Raw genomic sequence first — 13056 nt, forward strand, 5'->3', positions numbered from 1 at the left:
ATATCAGGGCTGGAAGGGACCTCAGGACGTCATCTAGTCCAACCCCCTGCTCGAAGCAGGACCAATTCCCAGTTAAATCATCCCAGCCAGGGCTTTGTCAAGCCTGACCTTAAAAATATCTAAGGAAGGAGATTCCACCACCTCCCTAGGCAACCCATTCCAGTGTTTCACCACCCTCCTAGTGAAAAAGTTGTTCCTAATATCCAATCTAAACCTCCCCCACTGCAACTTGAGACCATTACTCCTTGTTCTGTCATCAGCTACCACTGAGAACAGTCTAGATCCATTCTTTCTGGAACTCTCTTTCAGGTAGTTGAAAGCAGCTATCAAATCCCCCCTCATTCCCTCTTCCGCAGACTAAACAATCCCAGTTCCCTCAGCCTCTCCTCATAAGTCATGTGTTCCAGTCCCCTAATCATTTTTGTTGCCCTCCGCTGGTCTCTTTCCAATTTTTCCACATCCTTCTTGTAGTGTGGGGCCCAAAACTGGACACAGTACTCCACAGTACACAGTACTCTGGCAAATGAAATCATTTGACCCCAGAAGCTGTAACTTAAAGACGGCCACCAAATGTCACAGTACCAACCAAAAACAAGTCATGAGATGGTAACACCGGCCTAACAGGAAGCTAGTTCAACCTTAACCATAGATCAGCTCACTAATGAGCATGCATGCTGTTGACCAAATCCCTTTTCCTAAGACATGTTCTTCTTGAGCATGTCTGAATTGGTAGCACTTTTGCCCTAGGGCTGGATCACAGAGTTGTGAGTTTGAGTCCCATGGTAGGAACAGTGCTGCACAGGCTGAGAGGTTATCCTGCCGGGGAGAGAGCAAACAGAGGTCTCCTTGGTGTCGACAGATGGAAGTTAAATGTCAGGGGAACCCTAATATTCTCAAAGTCACCCCTCAATGAAACAGGCTCTAATATGCAAGACAACGTGTCTATTGCTGGAGTGCCCAAAGGTTGCTGTGTTGTCAGATTACTTGATAAAATGCCAAGACACAACTTGAGGAGGAAAAGAACCCACTAAAACCAAATTCAACTGTTTGAGCTGCTGAGAATAAAGCTCTCGCCTTGTGTCTGAGAAGGTGTGTATTTGGGCTGGGAGGAAAAAGAAGGGAACTTACAGAGAAAATGAGAGTTGGGCAAAAAATTGAAGGAAAAAGAAAAAGAGTATCTGAAAGCATCTACTACAACTAGAAAGAGAAGCCATTTCAGCTCCTGAAGGCACTTTTAGGTCTTATTGTTTATTGCCTCCTACAGAACACAGGCTGTAATTCATATTTCTGAAAGTTATACATTCTGCAGCTTAATTAGACACAGGGCTGTCCTTTATGTCAATACACGAACCCTCTGGGTACTGCAAGTACATAGATCAGATTCACACCCTCAGTGGTGAATGCTGCGAGAGAAAACAGCCACCGAGAGCCAGAGCGGTGCCCTCTGACACGCTTACATTTATAAAGTCGACCAGTGTTACTCTTCTAAATCACCTAGATGGAGGATTTGGAGGGGGAAGAAGGGGAAGTGGAGAGAGAGGTCTCATGTCAGCACGGTCTGCGTCCTTTATCCCCTCCATGGATTAAAGATGTAACATCACCTTCCACAGCCCCTGACAATGAAAACCCAGGGCCTGAAGGCTGGTGTGTTAGCGGGGTGAATACAGATGTTGTATTCATGCTTTACTCACATGCAGTAAGAAAGTGGTAGATAGCAATTCCAGTCCTTGTAGAGAAAGCCAGGCAACGACATTACAGCTGTGTATCGCAAACTGCTCCTTACAAATACATAAGCCAATATTAGAGCAAAACTAAACATTGTTTAGAATTTAAGAAGTCTCATTTGACAGCAACTCCTGGTGCAGAGAGAGTTACCAGCCGATTGATTACTCTCTTACTGTTCAAGTATTTCTTTAAGTTATGCATTAGCATCTGAAAGCATTCATGTGCGCTCAATGTGGGAAAGCGGCAGGGCCTAGTGGATAGAACAGCGGACTGTAAGCCAGAACACTTGGATTCTGCTCCTGGCTCTTCCATGGGTCTGATGTGAGACCTTGGCTAAGACACTTTACCCTTCTGTGCATTGTTTCCCTACCCACCCATTGTCTGCATGGGTTATTCTGATTGCCTGCTCTTCAGAGCAGGGGAGGTCTCTCCCTGTGTATGTACAGGCCTTGCACAATAGAGCCTCAGTCTCAGAGTCTCTATGTAGTACTGTAATATAAATAACCATCAATTGCCTGAAGTGATGTGTACACACCCACAGCCCTTCTCACCTGCTCTGACCCCACCCCATCAATCAATCATCGGGTATGTAACTTGGCCTCAAATAGTTGCCATGCAACAAACAACGCTAGCAGCTACCACATAGAAATACTTTGCAAAGGGAAACGCTGCACAGTAAAGAGTCCTAGAACTGCACCATTAACATTTCACTCTGCAGCCAGGCCCCCCTGTAAGAGCAGACAGGCGTGGCATTATCTGAGCAGCCACTGCTATCTTGCCAAGACACAGGGCCAGATCCTTGGTTGGTGCAAATCAGTATGGCCCCATTGATGTCACTATATTAACAGATGGGACAATAGGAAGATGTTTAATCCAGACTCTTCTCTCCCTTAACAAAGCTAAATGAGACTGGGAAGCCCAGCAGATGCAAAAATTTTACAATGAATGACATTTTTCCTGGAATTACCACAAGGTTTTGGAGACTGATCCTCCTGTTGTGAACCAGCATCAGTCAGTCACCAAGAAGTCAACGTTTACCCACAATGACAGCCACCATGTGAGCCAGAGCTAAAAGTATAAGCTGCTACAGCTTGAGCTACACAGAAAAAAGGTCCCAAGAGCTGGGGCTGTGAAAGACTCATTGCCTCTGTGGACTGGACACAGAGAAGGACCCGAACCATCCATTCACCAGCGAGCTACAGCAGCAGGTAAGCGTTCTCTCAGATATCACTGTGGGTAGAGAACCGCAGGCAAATAGCAACTAGGGCGCTTTTCTTTGTTGGCCAGCGTTTCTGAAAAGCTTGCCTAACGTTCCAATTTTTATTCAAGAAACACCTGAGCGCTCTCTACCCCAATGTTGTTGAACTTTCCATGAAGTTCAATCAGGGTCTGCCTTGAGGTAGGTCAATATCCAGCTTGCCTGCTGTTTGCAAAGCTCAGGCACTAAGACTGGGGGCAAAGGGGGAAAAAATATACCAAGAGCATCAGAACACGTGATTAGGTATGTACTTTTTCTATTTATTTCAAAGGCATCAGCTTTTCAAAATTCCAAGTCTTTGTGCCAAATATGAATGCAGTACAACTTGCAACACCCTCTTGGAAAAAAAAGGCCTGAAGATGCTCTTTTTCTAGACGAGGTTATGTCCATATTTTCCCTGACCTCCAATGCTGCATAAGTAGCACTTCATACATAAACTAATTGCCTCAGCGCAGAAAGGTTTACGTTATAATACAATTAATGAACGGCTTCTTGTTATATTTAAATGCATTTCTTTTTTTTCCTTTTTTTTTTTTAATAATATGCTATTATTAAAGAATTAGATTAAACAGTCTCATCTGAATAATCCCAGCAGGTTAAAAAAATTTTTTTGTTTTACAAACTGATTTCTGCTTAAAGTGAAAAGAGAATTATGTTGTCAAGCACAGAGTCAAGGACTGGGTTTAATCACTGCATAATGTACGATCCTAATGTATATTTGATTAAAAACAACAGCAATTCTATTTTAAAACAGCAGAGTCTTCCAATTCATGCACCTACCCACTTATGGAAAGTCATGAGACAGGAACAAATTACTTCCTGCATCTCGCAGGCAATAAGATTATGCCCATTTCAAACAGCTATGTTAGACTTCCCCTTGTACCAGTCAGAGGCAGTGTGTGTAGAGCACTGGTATTGGAAGGCCTGGGTTCTATCCCCAGCTCTGCCTTTGGCCAGTTGAGTGATGCCAGGCAAGTCACTCCCCCCCCCCCACTGTGTGCCTCAGTTTCCCCATGTGTAAGTGGGAGGTTATGATGCTGACCTCCTTTGTAGAGTGCTTTGAGATCTGCTGATAAAAGCACCATGTATCCGCATTTTCTAACAGCTTGCATAGCTGCAAGCGTTCTACAGCAGAGGGTCACCGCCACTCCCCCTTATCCTTCCCATACTGCTAGATCCTGGCATGGAAGAGGTTAAGCACCAGTGTTTCAAAGGTGCAATGTGATCGGATTCTTTTTTAAAAATCCCAAAGCTATTTGGTAGTGGCTCCCACACACTATCCCTCCCAGCGACATCTCCAATATGAAGGCCGTGCACCACCACCTTTCATCTTCTACAGTTGCGACAGAATTATAAAACTTCCACCATCCTTTGGATACCAGCCAATCTGGTGAGATTTCTGACCTAGCTGGCTCCGTCTTCTTCCTGGTTTCCCTGCCATCTTGCCCGACAGTACGAGTGCTGGAATCAAGTCACTCTGCAATCAACAAGCTACATGTCCACTGAAAGATGTTAGTTTTCACCCAGGGTCTCAAGTAACTGTGCTCTTTTTAAACTCATCTTTCTCATTGCCCTTTATAGTTTTGGTCATCCAGCTAATTTTTGACCAGTTTAGAACACTGAGTCGTATCTCAGTGTCGAGCACTTACATCCATATGTAGCACTTCAGCAATCCAATGCAGATACGTAGCTTTCAATCTCAACACCACTGAAGTCTTTGGAAGATGTTGGATACATTTTTTGCAAGCTGTATCCTCTCTTGATTTCTTCAACACATCTTCCACCTGATGTTACTAGACTCCCTAAGTAGCAATGCAAAAGGTAGGCAACACTTATACCTCAACAGCCAAGTGGTGGACCAAAGGAATAGCTTCCCCTAATAATACACCATCTAGGTGTATTTGAAGAGTGGTTCCTTCTGCTAGTTTCAGATGTAATGGCTTACAGTTTCACCGAGTGATCGCTTTAGCTGCGTATTAAGAAAGAGTAGCGAGCCCTTGTTATTATATCCGTCATTACATCCTCCTCCCTCACACAAGTTCTCTTTCTAGGCTAATTAATCCCAATTTTATGATCTCATTACACAGTGTATACACTCAGCCATGGCTCTAATCATGCTATTTGCTTTTCTGCAAGCAAGCCTTTTCAATCCTTTATGTTCGACATTGGTGAGGCCTCATCTGGAGTACTGTGTCAAGTTTTGGGCCCCACACTACAAGAAGGATGTGGATAAACTGGAGAGAGTCCAGCGAAGGGCAACAAAAATGATTAGGGGACTGGAACACATGATTTATGAGGAGAGGCTGAGGGAACTGGGATTGTTTAGTCTGCAGAAGAGAAGAATGAGGGGGGATTTGATAGCTGCTTTCAACTACCTGAAAGGGGGTTCCAAAGAGGATGGCTCTAGACTGTTCTCAATGGTACCAGATGACAGAACGAGGAGTAATGGTCTCAAGTTGCAGTGGGGGAGGTTTAGATTGGATATTAGGAAAAACTTTTTCACTAAGAGGGTGGTGAAACACTGGAATGCGTTACCTAGGGAGGTGGTAGAATCTCCTTCCTTAGAGGTTTTTAAGGTCAGGCTTGACAAAGCCCTGGCTGGGATGATTTAACTGGGAATTGGTCCTGCTTTGAGCAGGGGGTTGGACTAGATGACCTTCTGGGGTCCCTTCCAACCCTGATATTCTATGATTCTATGTATTTCATGAGGCGAGGTAGCCTGAACTAAACAAAGTGTTCAGATGACAGCCAAACCATCATGCTACAGGGCATCAGAGAACTGACTTATTCTCTAGCCCATTTTTAGAGAATCCAGGCACAGCGTGGTTGCTTTAACAGTTGCTGCACGTTAGCCACGCAACTGCACTGAGCTATTCAGTAGCTTGTAGATTTTTTTCCCCTGAGTCAACCAGACTATTTCTCTCGAAGTCTGGAGACAGAATTTATGATGCTATTTCTCTGGCACGCCTACTCCAGGCTATGAATTGCCTGTATAGCCACTCTAAATGATGGCTCTTTGACACGTGAGCCCTCTCTTGGAAAGCTGGAAGCACCCAAGGAGGAAGAGCTCCTCTCCACAGCACATGATTCACACCAGCATCACTTGGCAAAAGCATGATGGTCGGATCCAAAGTCAATGAAAACATGGCAATTGCCATCTTGGCTGACACCCAGGACTGGACAAGGGACCTCCCAACTCAGAGCTAGGCTCTCAAGCTGAGAACAGTAAGAGATTAGTATCCTCTTTGGAAGAGGCGCAGAGAGAATGCTGTTGACACGCACTGATCAGTGGGTTACAAACACCCATTAGCTTTGAAGCAGTCCCCACACACGGTACAGAGTCCTCCTGTGTGTGACCCAAAATACAGCATCTCTCGGCCCTCCAATCGCATCAATTGTGCACTTTGGCTAAGCAAACAAAAAAGATTTAGCAGCAAACAGAGGAAGTTTAGCTATCAACAGGCCAAAAATTAAAACCTCTCCGGGATGCTGTAGCTGTGTTGATACATGAGACAAGCTGGGTGAGGTAAATAGCGTACATTACCTCACCCACCTAGTCAGCTTATCAAGGAGTCAAACCTCTGTTCAGCATCGTAAGTAATTTCGCTAAGAGAAAAGTTTCTCTGGGGAGACAGTGCTAGGCTGCTATTTTAACCTCTACGCATACCTCAGAGAGATTACTCCAGCTAAGGATTTAAGATGGCACAGCTCCACTGATTTCACCAGAGCTACGGTACTTTACACAAATGGAAGATGTTGCCCTGTATAATGTCCTGCAAACCCTCAAGCAAGATACTTGTGCACACACGCAGCTTCAGGCAGGTGAGCCATCCCACCGGCGTCAATGAGCTAAATCCTGACCCAGTGCAACCAATGACTGTTTTGCCATTTACTTTTGCAAGGCCAGGATTTCACCCCTCCAGCCTATTCACTTCCTTAGATCTAAGCACACTGTTGAATTGGATCTCAGGCACAAGACTGGATTCACACAAGCAGTACTAGGGAAATTACACAGACGGTTAAGGTGACTGCCGGCCTGGGTGAAGAACTACAGAAACAAAATAACTCAAAGCCTGCACTAATCCAGAAGGATGTTCTCTCACCACATGTATTGAAGCCCTCTGTTAACATGATCTAACCACCACACTGCAACCAAAAAGGGTGAAGGAGAAGATACAACTTCTTAAATCTAAGCAACGGTCAAACAACTGGCAGATGAGGGCAACAGAGAAGCACCGACGTATATCTTTAAGATTGGTGCTTTGGAGAAACGTTTATTTTGGTAGCTGATCATCACTCACAACAGGCAAGCCTCACCCAGCTGGCAGAGATTTCCTCAGACAGAACCTGCATTTAACCAACCTTCAGGGTATTGTGCGAGGCCTGTCCCCTAGACCAGCATTTCTACTTCATGGGGGCAACCTATTCTCACAGCCTCTGGCTTGAGGGTTGGATTCCAGTTCTTGGGGAAGAAACAGGAGGAATAATGTTAGACACTACAGAGCTGGACTCTCGTTTTGCCAGTGCATTTAGCAAGCAAGTTATATTTCAAGCAACGCGTGGAGCGTCATCCACACGCCTACCGCACTCCATGACACCCTGCCGCACAGAAGCAGCAACAGCCAAGCCAACGAGGACAGACTCACTGCATCATGCGGGAAGTCTGGCTCAGTGTGCCGGCTCCGGGAGCATCACATCAAGAAACATGAAAAAAGATCAGCCTGTCCTTATACAAACCCCCCCTTTGTTAGGGGAAGAGCCATCCCTGCCCACTCCACACTGCTGTGGTAATCGAATCGAAGGGACGGTCATCAGATGGGAGCTCTGGCACAGACGGAAGTGGAACAACTCCTGCTCCACGGAAGCGGGTCAGCAGAAACATGGAAGGTGGCTGGGCAGGGCGCACGCACCATATTTAATGTATAATAAGATACTTTCCGGGGCTGCTCGGATCATGCCTGTAATTAGGACGGGAGCCAAAGCCCGCTGAAGTGAATTGAAGAATTCCAGCTGACTCCAGTGGGCTCTGGTGCAGGCCCTTCGTGAGCTCTTCAGGGGAGAGATTGTGTCTATTCTACTTATCGGTAAAGCAGCTAGTATTAGTCTGGTGCTAGATAGATAACCACAACAACATGTAACCTCTCTATGGCAAATCCTACCCACCCTGTCCCTCCACCCCTAACCCACAGACCTCACCTCTTCCCCACGCCCAAAGCCCAATGCAGGAGTAGCCAGGTAGCACACCCTGACAGGCAACAACTTCAGGCTCCGATGACAAAATTCAGCAGTTCCCACTTTGTCCCTGCGTTTACTGTTTGCTTTGGGCCTTGAATACAAAACTCCCACTGCTTGCAATATGAATACCCAGCAATTTAGTGCAAAGCACCCAGCCATGGAGGGAAGCAAAGAGGGAACGCCACCAGATGAACAGCTGTAGGCATCTCTCTGCTATTCCAGGGACCCTTAAGAAGTCTTTTTGTCCACAGTTCTGAGGGGGCTTTCTGTTCCCCCTTCTACGAATGACATTTTTAAATTTGGTGTTTTAATAGATCGAGTTCTGAGAAACAAAGGGGAGGGGTGGAAATAGACTAAAGTCTTCAAACCATTTTTTAAAGTTTCCAAATTACAGGATCAGGGGAAGCTTCCAAGGTAACTTCCAAATGTGCACCCCAAACTTCTGAGAAGGACTGAGAGCTCCACCCACACCATCCGACTCCACATTTAGGGTCTGTTATTTATTCACCTCCAACACAAACATCTGAAGTGCAAACGTCACTCCTGAGATGAAACATCTTGCTACCAAGTAAAACTACAGGCAAGGCTCCATTTCCCAGGCTAACGCAGGTCCTGCAGAATGTAACGGTCTGAAATGCTGGATCAAGCAGGAGCCATGGAAAAGCAGCTTCTCGGACACGTTCAGTGCAACAGCCTAGAAAGCAGGGATACTGGGGATGTCACAATACTGAACCACTGAGATAAGCAAGAAATCAGACCTGCCCTCTCAATCTTAGGCCTGAACTGATCAGATGTAAGACATAACAAGGGTCAGAGCCATCATAAAGAGAGGATTAGCACTTGTTTCCAAATCCACATTGCATTTTAGAAACAACTACGGCACCATCTGTTGTTATTGAAGGGTCCTTCGTGGTCAGTGTTTCCTGTTGTCCAACTGATACCAAAAGAGAACTAGATGCAATTAATTATTAGTCACAAACAGCACATGATTATGGGCTTGGCAACAGTCTTAGCAGCTTCCCATGACAGTGAGATCTGATGGAAAATGTGCCTAGGCTCTGCTTGACCAAAGGAGCAATCACAGGAAGTTTGGTCTTGACAAGAGGTTGGGGTTTCTTAACAGAATGGACAATATCTGGGAACAGTGAGCCAGTTTTTTAAGAGCCAGACCCTATTGTACGGACACTTGGAACTTACTTTGTCTGTTCAGAAATGCAAAGTGCAGAAATAACCTGAGTCATTTTAGGGCCTTCACAAAATGCCAACTTTTTATTACTATAGAATCATAGAATATCAGGGTTGGAAGGGACCTCAGGAGGTCATCTAGTCCAACCCCCTGCTCAAAGCAGGACCAATCCCAACTAAATCTATCCAGCCAGGGCTTTGTGTGTAACAGCAGCACCTCAAAACCCCAACTAAGACTGAAGCCCCACAGTGCTATGTACAAACAGGGACAGAGAGACCCTGCTGCTACAACCTCTCAGTTTAAACAGACAAGACAGCCATCGGGACAGGGGAGTGAGTCACAGAGGTGAAATGACTTGCCCAAGGTCACCCAGCAGGCCAGTGGCAGGGCTGGGAATAGAACCTAGTTCTCCTGACTCTCAGTCCTGTACTCCATCCACTGGGCAGCACGGCTCCTCTCTCTCTTTGGGGTTAGACTGTTCATCAAATATTTGTAAAGCACCCCTTAGCTACAAAGGATAACCACAGGAGATGAATGCTAAGGGACCTTCCACACAGAACGATCATCATTTTACAATGTATGTTAAAAATGTAGCTTAGTTTTCTAAAAGACACAGATCTACAGAACTGACTATGTACCAAATCAGGCTCACTTTCCTGTTGGAGGACTGCACAAGTGTTTTAAGAGAACTAGTGGAAAGAGCTTCCTCTGTTATATACAGTAGAAGTTTGGCAGAGTTAAGTTACTCAACAACTGCTGTCGTAACATTTATTGATGAGGAAGATGACACACACACACCCAGCATCTGTACGGTGCTGGCTAGCAATTGGGATGGTTTAAGATTCCAGCACTCCTACAGAAGTTTTAGGTCCTTCAAAAACATAATATTCCACAAGTACGAGAAACCCGTTTTCCCTGTCTGAAAACTAACGTTTTTACATTTCCTTTACACAAACGAATGCTTTGGAGGCAACTTAAAACCAGTGTTTCCCAAGAGAATACAAAGAACCTCAATAACAGCCTAATACAGTTTCTGTCTCCATACAATGCCATTTAATTTGACGAAATAATAAGGATTTAAGAGTATATTTTTGTATAAAGGTGTTGTTACCTCACACAGGCTGTGAACAACAAAACAAATCATCCTTTGAAAATTCAAGACCTCCCCTCCATCTGAGGATACCAAAACAAAGCAAACCTCTGAACAGAGAAATTGCCTTTGATAAAGAAACAGACTATGTTTTAGAGACCCCTCAGCAGATCCTCGGCTGGTTTAAATGGATTTGATTTCAGGGAAACTACGTCGGAGTTCCCCCCCCCCCACTTGGTTTACTGTTGCACTCAAAATTTTATGAGCTGAACTGATTTAATCTTTTACCCCTTTAAACAGCGAATACCAATAAACTTAGTTCTCCTTAATTTTTATGACACAAAGTAGAGCATAACCAGGAACACAGTGATATTGTGTATTGAACCAGACCACGGCTAACCAGTGATAAAAGTTTAATATAATGCTGCATTACTCTTTGGCAGTACTTCCACATGCAGGTTTAGCTCAAGCAGAGCCTGGGAAAACCTCTCTCATTCCTCCTTCCCCAATGAAGATTTCTGGTGTGAAGCCCAGAAAACAGGCAGGGCTTTCGATGCAGCTGCTCCCCTCCCCCATCTCCCCATGACAGTAATAAACCCAAGACCACCACAGTGCAAGTTACCTCCCAAATCCCTCTTTAAGGGAAGACCCTGTCCCTGAGCTCAGGGGCTGGCAGGGGATGCCAAGAGGAGACCCACGCTCATGCTTCAGACACAAATGACCAGGAATAAAACTGCTTTAAAACATGGACAAGCCACTGAAGCGTGCAGGAAAGGGGAACTTTGAGGACTGAGAAAGCAATGTTCCCCGGGGCAGCCCCCAAACCCAGCTGACGCCCCCCCACCCCCTTGGGTTTCATTTGCTAAAGCCCCAAGACAAGCCTCACATGACAGGAGGCTGGGGGGGGGGGGTGGACCAAAACATGGAGTTTGACCCTCCCAGAGACACACCACCCCAGAGCGCCCCACTCCCCTCTGGCTGACAGTCTGGGGGGTGCTCTAAGTCACCTCCCTGTTTACACCAGCCCTGACCCCAGGGACTTCAGTCCCCATTCACTCCACAGCACCAGCACTAACTGCACCAGTCACACACACGCACCCTTTACACTGGCCCAGACTCTCCAGGAGTTTCTTCCCCATTTACAGTCCACCAGCTGCCCCGACTCCGGAGCAATCCACTCCCCGTTTACACCAGCCCGTACTCCCGGATTACTCCCCACTTACAGCCCACCAGCTGCCCCAACTCCGGAGCAATCCACTCCCCGTTTACACCAGCCCGCACTCCCGGATTACTCCCCACTTACAGCCCACCAGCTGCCCCGACTCCAGAGCAATCCACTCCCCGTTTACACCAGCCCACACTCTCGGATTACTCCCCACTTACAGCCCACCAGCTGCCCCGACTCCGGAGCAATCCACTCCCCGTTTACACCAGCCCGCACTCTCGGATTACTCCCCACTTACAGCCCACCAGCTGCCCCGACTCCGGAGCAATCCACTCCCCGTTTACACCAGCCCGCACTCTCGGATTACTCCCTACTTACAGCCCACCAGCTGCCCCGACTCCGGAGCAATCCACTCCCCGTTTACACCAGCCCGCACTCTCGGATTACTCCCCATTTACAGCCCACCAGCTGCCCCGACTCCGGAGCAATCCACTCCCCGTTTACACCAGCCCGCACTCTCGGATTACTCCCTACTTACAGCCCACCAGCTGCCCCGACTCCGGAGCAATCCACTCCCCGTTTACACCAGCCCGCACTCTCGGATTACTCCCCACTTACAGCCCACCAGCTGCCCCGACTCCGGAGCAATCCACTCCCCGTTTACACCAGCCCGCACTCTCGGATTACTCCCTACTTACAGCCCACCAGCTGCCCCGACTCCGGAGCAATCCACTCCCCGTTTACCCCCGCCCCGGGCGCGATGCGAACGGGGCCGGGCGCCCCCGCCTTACCCGGGGCCGCGCGCTGCTCCCTGCGATGGCCGCGGCGCACGGTGCCCGGCGCGGAGGAGCAGCGGCCCCGCCCCAGCGCAGCCAGCCCGGCCCTGGCCGGCCGGGGAGCCGCGCTGATGTCACGGGCGGGGCAGGCAGAGGGCGGCGCCAGCGGCGGCCACTCGCACGGCCGGGGGCGGAGCGGGCGGCACGGTGCCCACGTGCGCGGGGGGGGGCTGGTCAGGCAGTGGGGGCCGGCGGGGAAGGGGCCGGGATAGCGGGTAGGGCGAGCCCCGCTGCAAGGGGGAGGACACGGGAGCCGGGCGCGCGAGCCCCCTGCGAGGGGAAGGGAGGGGGGACCGTGCATGCCGGAGCGCCCGTGCAAGGGAGAGGACGGGGAACCGTGCACACGAGCCTCCGCGCAAGGGAGAGGACAGGGTGCACACGCGCCTCCGTGCAAGGGAGAGGACGGGGAACCGTGCACACGAGCCTCCGTGCAAGAGAGAGGACGGGGAACCGTGCACACACGTGCCTCCGTGCAAGAGAGAGGACGGGGAACCGTGCACACGAGCCTCCGTGCAAGGGAGAGGACGGGGAACCGTGCACACACGTGCCTCCGTGCAAGAG

The 13056-nt window shown here is 48.1% G+C and overlaps 1 protein-coding gene across 7 annotated transcripts in view; it reads right to left on the bottom strand.

Annotated features, from left to right (window-relative positions):
* Positions 1 to 12533, bottom strand: part of SH3BP4 (SH3 domain binding protein 4) — a 137583-nt gene extending 125050 nt beyond the window's left edge. For 3 of the 7 annotated variants that reach the window (XM_073306873.1, XM_073306875.1, XM_073306876.1), the window contains exon 1: positions 12451 to 12514. The gene's annotated coding sequence lies outside the window, so the exon portion shown is untranslated. Of the gene's footprint in view, positions 1 to 12357 lie in introns of all 7 variants that reach the window. The other 4 variants (XM_073306877.1, XM_073306874.1, XM_073306872.1 and 1 more) reach the window with 3 other exon arrangements.
* Between the last annotated feature and the right edge of the window lie 523 nt (positions 12534 to 13056).

The sequence above is a fragment of the Lepidochelys kempii genome, chromosome 11, assembly GCF_965140265.1.
Source record: "Lepidochelys kempii isolate rLepKem1 chromosome 11, rLepKem1.hap2, whole genome shotgun sequence".
Lineage (NCBI taxonomy): Eukaryota > Metazoa > Chordata > Testudines > Cheloniidae > Lepidochelys > Lepidochelys kempii.